This window comes from Neovison vison, chromosome 13 (genome assembly GCF_020171115.1).
Source record: "Neovison vison isolate M4711 chromosome 13, ASM_NN_V1, whole genome shotgun sequence".
In the NCBI taxonomy this organism is placed as follows: domain Eukaryota; kingdom Metazoa; phylum Chordata; class Mammalia; order Carnivora; family Mustelidae; genus Neogale; species Neogale vison.
In genome coordinates, this window is record NC_058103.1 from 4682262 (window position 1) to 4694152 (window position 11891).

At 38.2% G+C, this 11891-nt stretch overlaps 2 long non-coding RNA genes, 4 other non-coding genes and 3 pseudogenes across 6 annotated transcripts; all 9 read right to left on the bottom strand.

The window, feature by feature from the left end:
• Window positions 1-31: 31 nt before the first annotated feature.
• Window positions 32-5606, bottom strand: LOC122893441. The gene is made up of 6 exons (XR_006381631.1): window positions 5533-5606; window positions 4572-4656; window positions 3589-3680; window positions 2513-2597; window positions 477-554; window positions 32-182 (listed from the first exon to the last, which is right to left on the bottom strand). It is a non-coding gene; the product is annotated as an uncharacterized LOC122893441 (long non-coding RNA).
• LOC122895177 lies at window positions 3073-3148 on the bottom strand. The gene has a single exon (XR_006382155.1). It is a non-coding gene; the product is annotated as a small nucleolar RNA SNORD113/SNORD114 family (small nucleolar RNA).
• On the bottom strand, window positions 4146-4220 carry LOC122895178. Its single transcript, XR_006382156.1, has one exon. It is a non-coding gene; the product is annotated as a small nucleolar RNA SNORD113/SNORD114 family (small nucleolar RNA).
• On the bottom strand, window positions 5156-5227 carry LOC122895187 (annotated as a pseudogene).
• On the bottom strand, window positions 5597-11752 carry LOC122893440. Its single transcript, XR_006381630.1, has 4 exons — window positions 11677-11752; window positions 10705-10785; window positions 9930-10017; window positions 5597-5617 (listed from the first exon to the last, which is right to left on the bottom strand). It is a non-coding gene; the product is annotated as an uncharacterized LOC122893440 (long non-coding RNA).
• On the bottom strand, window positions 7296-7375 carry LOC122895217 (annotated as a pseudogene).
• On the bottom strand, window positions 8613-8686 carry LOC122895212. The gene has a single exon (XR_006382174.1). It is a non-coding gene; the product is annotated as a small nucleolar RNA SNORD113/SNORD114 family (small nucleolar RNA).
• LOC122895216 lies at window positions 9572-9645 on the bottom strand. Its single transcript, XR_006382176.1, has one exon. It is a non-coding gene; the product is annotated as a small nucleolar RNA SNORD113/SNORD114 family (small nucleolar RNA).
• On the bottom strand, window positions 10340-10408 carry LOC122895200 (annotated as a pseudogene).
• Window positions 11753-11891: the final 139 nt, after the last annotated feature.

The following is an 11891-nucleotide window of genomic DNA, read 5'->3' on the forward strand; positions in this document are numbered from 1 at the left end:
TTATTTCACTTTTTGTTTACATTTTCCGTATTCTTTTTTTAATTTGGGTATAGCCAACACACAGCGTCACATTTAGTTTCAAGCGCACAGCACAGTGATGCCCCAGCTCCTAGAGGATATGATGCTAAGGAAAACAAGTCAGAGAAAGGCAAATAGCGTATGATTTCACTTCTATGTGGAACCTAAAAAACAAACCAAAAGAATAAACAAAAATCAGAGTCAGACCTATACACCGAGAGAAGAAACATGGTCCCCTGAAGGACGGGGGCAGGGTGAGCAAAATGCGTGAAGAGTGGGAGACACAGACCCCAATTATGGAATGAACAAGTCATGAGAATAAAAGGCAGATCATCGGGAATATGGTCAGGGGTATATAATAGTGTCGCATGGTGACAGATGGGAGTTTTTTCTTTTTTTTTTAACTGATACAATAAAAACCTACAAACTAACCACCAAACCAAGAACTTGATACTTACGTAGTACAATAAGCTCCTTCCCACAGGATGAGGCAAAGATCGTGGTGATTGGAGAACATTAGCTATGGGGGATCCATCCTGCAGAATGTAAAGAGGAGGTTGACAAACCAGCTTAGGGGTTTAATTACTGAACGTGAGGGAACCGTGACAGAAATTTCTCGAAAACAGTGACATACGCCACATTCTCCCACCTGGCTCACGAATGGGCCTCCGTTTTATTAATTAATATATTAACTTGTCCATTTTAATAATATAATGAGCACCGTTAAATAAACCACCCACCATAAGAATGAGGAGAGCTGCAGACAACTGACTCTGGGCCCCATACCCGCAGAGCTAAAGGGTTAGAATTTCTTTTATAAAAGGGTGTGTGCTGTGCTAAATCGGATTCTCATGAAACTTGGTGTTTTTGTTTTTTTTTTGAAACTTGGTTTGGTTTTCATTTTTGTTTTTAAAGATTTTATTTATTTATTTGACAGAGATCACAAGTAGGCAGAGAGAGAGGGGGAAACAGGCTCTCTGATAAGCAGAGAGCCCCTATGTGGGGCTCCATCCCAGGATTCTGGGATCGTGACCTGAGCCGAAGGCAGAGGCTTTAACCCACTGAGCCACCCAGGCTCCCCATGAACCTTGGTTTGTGACACAGTCTCATCACTGGCTCTTATGTGGCCTTCTTGATTACATTCCACGCTTTTAATCACACAGACAACCCTAATACCCTCAACAAACAGCCCCAACAAAGACAAGAATTGAGACTGTTATTCACAATGAGCCATAAAGGTCTTGATTACAGAAATCAGCTCAAGTGTGTCCCCTTCTGTGGAGTAGAAAAGTAGATAGGGAGGAAGAAAGGGAAAATGAATACGAATTCTCTTTTTAAATTTTTTAATTTTTAAAGTTTTTGTTTATATTCCAATTGGTTAGGGGCACCTGGGTGGCTCAGTAAGTAAGTACTTACTTACTTACTCAGTAAGTCAGTCTTTGGATCAGGCTGTGATCCCGGGGTCATGGGATCAAGCCCCACATCAGGCTCCCTGCTCAGCAGGGAGCCTACTTCTCCCTCTGCCTCTTCCTGCTGCTCCCCCTGCTTGTGCGCTATCTCCCAAATAAATAAATAAAATCTTTTCAAAATTAATTGATTAATTAATTAAATTCCCATTGGTTAACATATGGTGTAATACTAGTTTCAAGTGTACAATACAGCGACTTTACCCTTCCATACAGATGTCCAGACATATACCATTCATCATTCATCACCAGTCACAGTCAGTGGTCCAAGCTTGTGAATTCTTTTCATTTATATTTTACCTATTGATTCATTCATTCATTTACTACTTACTCATGAAGAAGTATACATAAATTTGGAAAAACCCAGAGTAAGAGGCTCGACATCCCTAATTTCCATCTATAAGATCATTTCCCACAGATATCATGTCTGTTTCTTTTTTTTTTTAAGATTTTATTTATTTATTTGGCAGACAGAGATCACAGGTAGGCAGAGAGGCAGGCAGAGAGAGAGGAGGAAGCAGGCTCCCTGCTGAGCAGAGAGCCCGACACGGGGCTCAATTCCAGGACCCTGGGATCATGACCTGAGCCGAAGGCAGAGGCTTTAAGCCACTGAGCCACCCAGGCGCCCCTCACGTCTGTTTCTTAAACGGGCCTCAGTGTTTCATGTACGGACAACTCAACATAATGTTCCGTATCAGTCTCATGTTTATTACTTGATCGTGTTTGGCTTTCTTTGATTATATGTCCTACTTTTCTTTAACTGAAGATGTATTCATTTATTTTAGAGAGAGCATGAGCAGGGGGAGGGGCAGGGGGAGGGAGAGATTCTCAAGCAGACTCCTAGGTGATCAGAGAGCCCAGTTCCAAGGTTCAATCCCATGACCCAGAAACCATGACCTGAGCCAAAACCAAGAGCTGGACCCTTACCCAGCTGAGCCAACCAGGTCCCTTATTTCCTACTTCTTACTAATGCATTCACCACCCTTAAACTGCCCAAAAACAAGACAAGAACCCCAACTGTTACTCACACACACTGGTGGTCTCCATGCTCCTAAGACAACCTCTGAATTCAAGGCCGGGCGGAATGCCAGAACTGGTGTGGCAGTCCCCATTCTGAGGAGTGTAAGAGCAACAAGAAAACAATTTGAGATCTTCTATCCATTGATGCTTTGCATTCCACCTCTCATTTACTCAGCCATTTAATATTGATTAACTTCTCATGGTATCTGCTTACATTTCTCTTCCTAGAGCAAATGCTGAACTTCCCGTTCATTGATTCAGAGCAAAACATTGATTATTACTTATCAATGGCTATGTAATCCAAGGTCACACCCTTGGTCCACTTTTTATCCATTCCCGATTATAGTCATAATATTGTTTTCTTCACCACATCTTTTCATAATCTGGAATGTGCCTCACTCTGTTCATCTTTAATCCTTTAGATACTTTAGTGATTCTTTTCTATTAATATAACCATAATCTATGAGCCATCAAATTAGAAGCAAAAGACTCTCACGTATCTCTGACATCTATCTATAGGATTTTTTTCCCAACAGAGGAATAGACTCGATTTCTATTGACTTTAGTGTTGGACCTCAGAGTTCCAGACATGTAGTAGTCATCGTTCATGACTCATACCGCCACCAGTGGTCATCATTGATCCAGACTTGGCCCTCATCTTAATCTGTGTCTACGTGAACTTTATTAATTCATCAATCATACTGAAAGAACTACCTGAAGTCCTAAAACACGACAGTAAGATCCTTAAATATCTCTAACATCTGTCTATAGCATTATTACTCATGGAACTACCCCCTCTCATGACTTTATTTCAGTGTTGCGAGGAAGGATTACTCAAAACAATGCTTCTGCTTCGCTCTCTGACCTTCTCCTCGCTCATGCTCTCTCTCACTGTCTCTCTCTCTCAAATAAATAAATAAAATCTTTAAAAACAATGCTTCAATCAACCCCATCCCTATACCAGGGCCATGGTTCACCTTCAAAAATTATATTTCATACTTTTAAAATAATACAGTGAATGCCTTTAAAAAAAAAAAAACAGGCAAACACTGAAACCAAGACAACAACCTTGACTATTACTCACATTGGTCTCCATGTTCCTAATGCGGAGGAGTAACCATGGCACTCACAGCCCTGAAGGATGCTTACGTCAGCTCAAGGGCATCCTTTCCAAGGCTTACAGAACACAGGAAGAGATAAAGAAAGGTTAAAACATTATCTGCATTGGCCCTTGAGTTCCATCTTTTATTGAGTCAGTCATGGAGGTACTTATTTGAGAGAACGTTTTATCTTCTCTTAAGTAAACGGTATAGGTCTTGTCACCCGCACAGAACAGGGACACTGACTATTGGTAACACTATCTGTATCATCCTTTGTCAAGGAGTATTTGCTTTCTGGTGAAGATCAGATTTCTCAGTAAATATCAACAGCTAATCTTGCATTCTCATATATTTTTATAACTGGAGAAGGCTTAACCTTATTCACCTTTACCAACACATTTTCAATGTTCTTTCACTGATCCAGTTGTAACAAGTTTAAAAACACATGAACATATAGACCAAAGTGAAATCCTTGTATACTTCTGACATCTGTTTTCTAGAATCTTTTCAAAAAGAGAGAATGGACTAGATTTTTTTTGGGTTGGACCTCAGAGTTCCAGACACGTAGCATTCATCGTTTAAGACTCATACGCCACCAGCCGTCATCATCGATCCAAGTTCAGTCCACTTTCTCGTCCTTCCTTTCTATGATACTTACTGATGAATCTGCTAACTCACTAACTACACTTGCAAACCCTATGGCTCACAAAACTGAGAAAGAGCCCTGATATCTCTAATCTGTATATAGAATCACTGTACCAATGTATCTCTTTCATCAATGTATCTCAATGTATCTCTTTCATCAACATCTTCAGGTTTTCATAGATGCCCCCACTGATATCATGCTTCCGATCTACCCTGTATTTGCCACTAGGCTACGGGTGGCCTTATTTGATTTTATTTTGGAACTCATTACACATGAATACTCTTAACCCAGAACAATACAAGAACATTAATTATTACTCACATTGCTCTCCATGCCCCTGACAAACAGATGGAACCAGGAGCTCAACACCATGAACGATGCTTCCATCAGCTCACGTGCGCCCATTCTGCAGAGTACAGAGTAGAAGAGATGATTAAAAAAAAATTACGCCATCTCGTCTCTCCATTGATCCTTGCCTTTCCTCTTTAAATTTAGACAGCCGTGTGTGCAATCGTTAATTTCGAGTGTATTTATTTCATTTTCTCTTAAGAAAATAATTCTGAACTTGCCACGGACCCAAAACATGAAACTGTCCGTAATGTATACTGTCTATATTCTCCGTAACCTAAGAGGTTAACAGTCATATGCTGTTGGACTTCAGTGTTTTCAATATATATCCACAGCATTTCTTGCCTGGTCACATATTTTTATAACTGGACGATGCTTCACTCCACTTGTCATTCACTCTTTCTTTTTCTCTTTCTTTTCTCAATTCACTTATCCAGTAATAATAATGGAATAAAAAACCATGAGCACACAAAAAGACCGAAAAAATCTTTGTGTATCCCTGACCTCTGTATGGAAAATCGCTTTCAGCAAAGGGAACAGACTCGAATTCTCTCCTGCTGGACCTCAGAGTTCCAGACACGTATTCATCGTCCACGACTCATACGCCACCAGCCGTCATCATCGATCCAGTGCCGTCCCTCCTTTTCTTCATGCATTTCTCTTTGTTTCTTGACCACGAATGCACGAACACTAATGTGTAATCACCATGATATACAAAACCCCAAGAAGAGTTTTTATGTCCCTAATCTGTATGGCGAATTATTCTCACATCAATCTCTTCCCTTAACCTTGGCTTTACATACGTGTAATAATAAAATGCACCATCTCGATCCTACATTTATTGTAACTGTACAATCGGCCATCTTTTTAATAACACACTGAACACTCTGTAAACACCTCCCAAACCAAGACAAATACTTTGCCTGCTACTCACGCTGGTCTCCATGCTGCCAGCACACGTATGCGACCACAGAGCCTGTGACCACCGAAGATGCTCAATCAGCTCAAATGGGTCGGCTCTGAAGAGTACAGAGAACAGGTGATTACTTTAAAAAAAAAAAAAAGAAAGAAAGAAAGAAACAGGTCTTACCTTCATTGGTCCTTGATTTCTGTATTTCAGTTACTCATTGATATATTTATTAACTTTCAATAATTTTTTTTCTCTTAACAAAAGGAACAACCTAAAACTTGGACTGATCCAGAACAATAAAACTGACTCTTCCTAAACAGTATCTACGTGACCTTCAACCACAGAGATAACATTCTTAATCCCTTTATTTCTTAATGAGCATCATTTTTTTCAATTTTTAGCAAAATTTTTTGCCTGATCACCCCATAGGTTTATAACTGAAAAACACGTGATCTTCTTATCTCTATTTGTTTGATGGTTCTAACATTGATTCATTAGTAATAGTGACCCTGAATCTATGAGTCTAAAATGAGGACATGGTATCTGTCTGTTCCTAACACGTGTCTAACAGAGCACGTCAAACAGGAAATAGACTAGGTATGTTGAACCTTACAAGTATCAGTCACACACAACTCCTACAGCGCCAATGACAACAACTGGTCCATGCTAGACCCACACTTTCTTCATGTGTTTTACACTTGTCCTCAACTAAATCATTAATTCATAGATATTAATAAAAGATACATTTATTCAAGAAAAGATGAGCACAAGATCCCTGACTATCCTTAATGCTATTCTATACAATCCTTTCCCATGTACTAGGTTTTTTACATTTTTTTGTTTGTTTAATCAACAAATGATTCCTATTGTATCTATTTTTGTGCCATGGATAACTTTTTGATTCTGTTCAATACTTTTTAAAAAAAAGATTTTAATTATTTGACAGACAGAGATCACAAGTAGGCAGAGGCAGGCGGGGGGCCGGGGGAGAGGGTGGGGGTGGGGGGAGCAGGCTCCCCGCTGAGCAGGGAGCTGGATGTGGGACTCCATCCCAGGACCCTGGGATCATGACCTGAGCGGAAGGTAGACGCCTAACCCACTGAGCCACCCAGACGCCCCTCTGTTTAATACTTTTTAACAATGGTGACGTGGTTTGATGTGATCTGTTAGATACGTGTTAGGAATACTCTTAAACCAATGATTAAAACCAAGCTAACATCTTTGACTATTACTCACTTTGCTCTCTTTTCTGACACAGAGACACTATAATCTTAATTATGGCAAAAGCTAAAATCAGCTCAGTCCATCCATTCTGAAGAGTACCAAGAAGACAAAAGGATTAAAACAAATGAGACCTTCTCCCCACTGACCCACAGTTTTCATCGTTCATGTACACAGTCACTTAAGTGTTCATTAATGTACAGTAATATTTATTTTCCTCTCTGTACAATAAACTCAAACTCTCAGCTGACCCAGCATGCTACTGACAACTACCTATCAGCCCCCAAGTCACCGCTACTCAAAGCTGTAATGCACTTGGGTCCATCTATCATCCACTCCAGTGAATGTTAATATTCATTTTCCTGACGATATATTTTAGTAATGAACAATGTTTCCCCCTCTTCATCTTTATTCATTCATACATTTGAAAATTTATTCTTGTGATTGATTCTTTTATAATCATATTTTTAAAATTCATGAACACAAAGACCAAGAAAAAGATGACTGCAGAGTGTTAAAATCTATCAACGGTCTTAAAATACGGTGAATGGACTAGCCTTTTTGTGTTGGACCTCAGGGTCCAACATGTGAGGCGTTCTGTTCATTGCCTATGATTCAAAGGCCAACAGTTATCACCACTGGACCATGACTGCCCATCTTCTTTCTCATCTATGTTTATTCATGAATTAATGAAGATATGCAGGTAAATCACAAACACACAAAGAATAAGGTCCCTGAAAAACCCCTAACGTCCACCTCTAGAATCATTCACCCAGAGACTAAATCTCTTTCATTTAATTCAACTCAGTGTTTCAGTTACGGACTAAAAAATGCAATGCTTCGTATCAATCTGATATTAAACATCACCAGGGTTGACTTTCTTTTATTATATTCAATACTTCTTAATAATGCAGTGAATAATTTTCTTAAAAAACCACTCGAACTAAGTCAAGAACTGTGACTACTACTCCCACTATTCTCCATGCTCCTAACACAAAGATGCAACCATACGGTTTGTGACCTTCGGAGAATCCTTAAATCAGGTCAAGAGTGGCCATCTAAGGAGTATAGAGTATCACAGCAGATGATAACAAAATTGAGAAACTGTCTCCACCTACCTCACTTTTTACCCTGGTTGGTCATTTTGGCAATCATTATTTTGAGTGTATTTGATTTCCTTTCCCATAAGAAAAAGACCAGGGGTGCCTCGGCAGCTCAGCCCGTTAAGCGTCTGCCTTCCGCTCAGGTCAGGATCCCGGGGTCCTGGGATTGAGCCCCTATCCGGCTCAGCAGGGAGCCTGGTTCTCCCACTCCCCCTGCTTGTGTTCCCTCTCTCACTGTGTCTCTGTCAATAAATAATAAAATCTTTTTTTAAAAAAGTACAAAACAAAGCAAGTGATCTTTTAAAACTTGAGACCGTATCCTCTATAACTTTTGTTTTCTACATTTCACTTACTCAATTACTAAGGTATTTATCAATTTTTCATAATGTCTATATATTTCACTCTTAACAAAAGAAGAACCTCCGATTTGGAATGGATCCTGTACAACCAAACTTGACATTCACATTATCAGTGTCTATATGATCCTAAACTAAAGAGGTAAAATTCTTTTTCCATTTATGCCTTAATGGGTACAGGTGTTTTCAATTTCTATTACTACTATTTTCTGCCTTATCACGTAAGTTCATAGCTGGACAGTGCTTTGCCCTCTTCTTTTTGATCCATTTATTTTTATTTGTTTAATTGTTCTGTCAATGATCCATAAATAGTAACCCAAAATCTAGGAATCTAAAGTAAGACTATGATTATTTGTACATTTCTGACCTGTGCTTCTAGGACCACTTCCAGCAGAAGAGATAAACAGACTAATTACATTTTGTACTGGACTTCAGAATTCCAGATACATTTTATTCACTGTCCCTGACTCAAAGCCACCAGTCACCCTCAATGGGCCATGTGAAGCCTCCTTATTTTCCTCATTCATTTCTAAATCTGTATGGAATCATTAATTCACTGATAATAATAAAATATACATGATTCATGAAAAGGCAAGAACAAGATCCCTGAATCCCATCCTTAACATCTATCAATAGAAATCTTTCTCAATACACCGTATCTTTTTCATTAAGTGACTTCAACATTGCACATTATTAATCAAAGTTTTGTATCTCATTAATCAATGGGCTATAGATAACCTTTTAAATTAAATCCAATACTTTAAAATAATACAGTGAGTGCCTCACACAAATGACCAAAAAAAAAAAAAAAAAAAGATAAGAACTTTGACTCTTACTCTACCTTGGTGTCTTTCTGAAAACAGAGATAATGTGACAGCTTTAATGACAGAAGAATACTTAAGTCAGCTGGTTTCTGAAGAGTATCAAGCGGAAAAGATGGTAGAAAGACTGAGACATTCTTTCCACTGATCTACACTTTCCGTACTTAATGTACATGTCCTATAGGTATTTATTTATAGTAAAATTTATCTTTCTCTCAACACAATAGTCATCAAACTTGAAACTGACCCAGGCCCACACTACTACCTGCCACCGTCCATGTCACCCTTATTCCACAATATAATACCCTCGGTCCATTTATCATCCACTCCAGTGAATATTAATATTCATTTTCCTGACTAGATATTTTAGTAATGAACAAAGCTTTGCCCTCTTCAGCTTTATTCATTTATACATCTGCTAATTTATTCTGCCATTCATTCCTTCATAATTGTATTTTTATAATTCATGAACACAAAGACCAAGAAAAAACTCACTATATAACCCTGAAATCTGCCTACCGTATGACTTGAAATATGGGAAATAGACTAGATTCCTTCCGTATTGGCCCTCGGAGTCCCACACTCCCATGATTCACCACCCATGACTCATGGACCCCCAGTCATCATCATGGTCCAGGATTGGCTGTCTTTCCACCCATTCTCATCTATATTTCTTTATTGACTAATTCATTAATCAAGAAATAGATACAAATCACACCAGGAAATAAGATCCTTCACCATCCTTAACATTCATCCAAAATATCATATATAAACAGACTAAATCATTCTCATTAACTGCACTTAGTGTTTGTTAATCATTTTAATGCCTCAAATCCATCTGATATTGTAAACTGGTAAACTGGTCTGGTCGGCCTTCTTTGAACCACTCAGACCAAACAAGAATGTTGACTATTACTCACACTGATCTCCACGCTCCTAAGATGTAGACGCAAACATAAAGATCACTGACTGTAGGTGAATCCTTAAGTATGCTCAAGTGTGTCCATTCTGGGAGTAAAGAGCAGAACAGATGATAAAAAATTAAGACATTTATCCCTCGGTCCACAGATTATGCCACCCATTTATTCAAGAATTTATTATGGTAATACACTTTTCTTAATATATCAAATGTCGAACTTGAAACCGACAACAGTAACTGTTACTTATACGGTTCAACACTGTCCTTTCATCAAGGACAAAATGCATTTCATAGAATGGTCCACTTATGGTCCGTTCCAAATTACAATACTATTATTTCTTTTTGTCCCTTCCTGACGTACAGTTTAAAGAGTGAATTCGAGCAGATATAACGAATGACATCTCTTTCATGTTGGACCTCAGAGTTCCAGACACGTGTTCATCACATGTGACTCATAGGCTCAGTGTCATCATCGATCCAACACCGTCCCTCTCTTTCTTCATTCAGTTCTGTGAGTTGACTGATTGTAGAATTCATTCATTAACAACAATTTTAAATGCTATCATTCATAAAAACTCAAGAAGAGTCTTTATGTCTGTCATTTATATATGGAATTAGTCCCACTTCAATATATGTATCATAATGACCTGGTTTTCTTATATGGATTAATCAAAATAATGTTAACTACATCCCATATTTCCACTGACACACAGTCACATTCTTTAATCTCAAAATACAACACTGGAACCAAGTAAATCATCTCAACCGTTACTCACATTAATTTCTGTCCTATCAGACAGAAGCAGCCACAGAGCTCCTGATCTTGAAAAATGCTAATTCAGCTCAAGTGCATCGTTCTGAGGAACAGAGAGCGGAATCGATGGTAAGGAAAAAAAAAAAGAGAGAGACCTAATTGCCACTGATCCTTGCTTTCTGAATTGCAGTAATTAGGTATTCATTACTTTTCCTTAATATGGAATTTTTTTTTATCTTAGCAAAAGCATAAAACAATCTAAAGACTGACCCAAAAAAATAAAATTCAGTCTTCTTCATCATGGCCCACATGGACTCTTAGCCATCTGATCTACTGGTTTCTTAATGGGTATCAATGGTTTTAAACTTATTAATGGTCTCTTGCCTCAGCACATACATCACGACTGAACCATGGTTCACCTACTTAATAGATTTATTTTATTTCTTTAAACACATCCATCATTATTCCATTAACAATAACTAATCTATGGCTATGAAATCAATACAAAAATATGATTTTTGTATATTCCTGACATGTCTTCATGGAAACAATTTCAGTGGAAGAAACAGAGGGATCGTGACCCACCCAGGAACTCCCAGTTTCAGACACATTTTCTTCATCCTTGACTGCCAAGCTTCCAGTCATCATCACTGGTCATGACTGAGTCTGGTTTTGTTTCTACATTAGCATCGATTAGATTATGAATTCATTAATAACAGTAACAGCACATGCTTCATAAAAAACACTAAAACAGGTTCTTGAATATCCCTAACATCACTTTACAGAATCTTTTCCCACACAGACTCTGTATTTCATTAACGGAGCTCAGTCTTGCACATTCTAGATTAAAATATAATGTTTCCTGTCATATTTAGGTCATGGTACACTTTTAGGTCATTAGGTCATGGTATACTTTTCAATTAATTTGATAATTTTTAAAATGACCCAATTTTAAATGACCCAATCCAAGACAACAGCTTTGACCATTACTCACCTTGGTCTCTCCTTATAGTGGCACAATGACTATTTAATGAGGTCAAAGCGGAAATCGGTTCCAGCATCCATTCTGAAGAGTCCTAAGCAGAGAAAACATTGAGACTTTCCATCCAATTAATAGTTTCCATTAATTGTTTGCATAGTCATCTGGACATTTAATAATGGTAATATTTGTTTTCCTCTTAACAAATCAAATGTCAAATTTTAATGGAC